Below are 2,218 nucleotides of genomic sequence, written 5' to 3' on the forward strand. Positions count from 1 at the left end.
AAAAAAAAAAAAAAAAAAAAAAAAAAAAAAAAAAAAAAAAAAAAACGAAACAAAGCAAGAAAACAAACAAAAACAATATTTACAACCAGACTGGGAGCGGACAGAGACTGCGAGCTGACCGGTGCGCGTAAAAAAACAGGAGATGGAGGAGCGTCAAACTGCGCGCTTTTGGTCCTGAAGAGGAGAGCGGATACTGTTGATAGGCAGGGCTGGTGTGTGTATGTGTGTATGTGTGTATGTGTGCGTGTCTGCGTGTGTGTGTGGACTCAACGGGGTGGTTCACACGTCAAATTACTGGTGCTCTGACGTCAGTTTCGCGTCTACCTCTCCAGATTCAGTCCTGGTCCCCGACGGGAGAAAGTCTGAACGGGAGGAGGAGGGTCCGTCTAAAAATATCTCACCACTGTTTATCCCTGATGATGATGATGATGATGATGATGATGATGATGATGATGATGATGATGATGATGATGATGGAGGATGAGGAGGAGACGCGAGGAAGAAGCATGGAAAATGACTAAACAAACCATATCAGATCCCTTCATGTTTTATTCAGTTTGTTTGTTTTTATTTGTTTGTTTGTTTGTTTGTTGTTCCCCCTGCCTGACGTCAGTCACTGAAACATGATCAGGTCTTTTTTTGTGTGGTGTGGTTTATTTTATTTTATTTTATTTTTTTTTCTGTTTGAGAAGACTGGTTCTGACTGGTATTTTCTGCTCAGCAGGGGAAAGGGGAAAAAAAAGGTTTCAGCACCGCGGACAGCTCCTGGAGGAGAACTCCGTCAAACCAGCAGCTGGAGGACGATTACGTCATAAAAATAACAACGAGACTTATCAGATCAGGACAGGTTATAAAAGTGTAAATAATTATAAAGCCATGAATGAGTTAATCCTTATAAAGGAGATTGTTTTAATGATTATATGAGAGTCTGCCAACTCTAAACCAGTTACAGGAAAATAAAATTTAAATAAAACCAGAATACTGTGATTTAGAAAAGAGAGAAAAATATTTTGTTCCTTTGTAACTTATTAAATTTACAAATCATTGCAATTGATTTATATTTTAAAGTTCCAGCTTTGTAAGAGCTGGTGTTACGTTTCAGATTTTGAATAATTTAGCTGTCCCATTCACTGAATCATTCAGTGAACAACATCAAACTTGACTACAGAGAATGAAAAAAGCCTTTTGGACACCTTTAGCTATAGTTCAGTTTATTATGTGAAAACTGACAGTTTGTTCTGTAAATCTATAAAACTAGACTTGTAATTTTTTATTAGTTTATTCATTTCATCAAAAAATAAACAAAACATTTCATACAATAAAACAATACAAATCAAATAAAAATGAAAGGCAGCAGCAGAAGAAAAAAATTCTTATGATGTCTGCTCATTTTTTWAAAAACATTTCATTAGGAAATAATTTAATTTAAATAATAATTTAGTTTGTCATCAGCTTTATCATGTAATTCCATTAATCATTTGGTACTGGAAGATAAAAACAGAATTGAAGATTTAAAGTCCAACCTAACAGTGTTTGAATACGTGTGCCTCACGCTTGCACGGTTTAATATTTGCTCTAGCYAAATGTCACTGAGCAGAGATGTGGCTGTAAACGTTCTCCCTGGTTATTGTTTTACTGTAACCGTGGAAAATGTATTAGGAAAAACTCTTGACTCCGATGACACACACACACACACATGTTTGTATTGCTGTCCTTATTCCGTTCATTGACTATCATTCATTTCCAGTTGTTACAGCCTAAGCATGACTTCTTGCCCTAAACCAAACTTCCAACCCCAAAAATGGAGATCCACCAATTAGGACTGTACTGGTCTTGACAAGGTAGGWATTTATACCAGAAACTGTCTTGGATGTCTCTGCTATGTTTAGGCAGATAAAATAGGATGATGGTATTCAACCTGGGATGCTTGGCCTCAGTGTTAAAACCTGCACTGGTTTCACTTTAGTTTTGTTTCATTGTCAGCTTTGGTTCAAAATGAAACTTTGCAGTACTGTGGCACAACTAAAATGTTTTAATTACTCAATTTATTAAAAACTCATCAGTGAAAAAAAAATCATAATTGTGCTTCTTTAACAGATTTTTATTTTATGTAAGTTGAATAATTTCGAAATTTGCTTTAATTTGATTGAAAAGTGCAGTCTTGGTTTTATTCATAGCCTTTTATTTTTAACAGTCAACGGTTGTTAATTTATTATAG

Source organism: Austrofundulus limnaeus, unplaced genomic scaffold, assembly GCF_001266775.1.
Source record: "Austrofundulus limnaeus strain Quisiro unplaced genomic scaffold, Austrofundulus_limnaeus-1.0 Scaffold160, whole genome shotgun sequence".
NCBI classification, from domain to species: domain Eukaryota; kingdom Metazoa; phylum Chordata; class Actinopteri; order Cyprinodontiformes; family Rivulidae; genus Austrofundulus; species Austrofundulus limnaeus.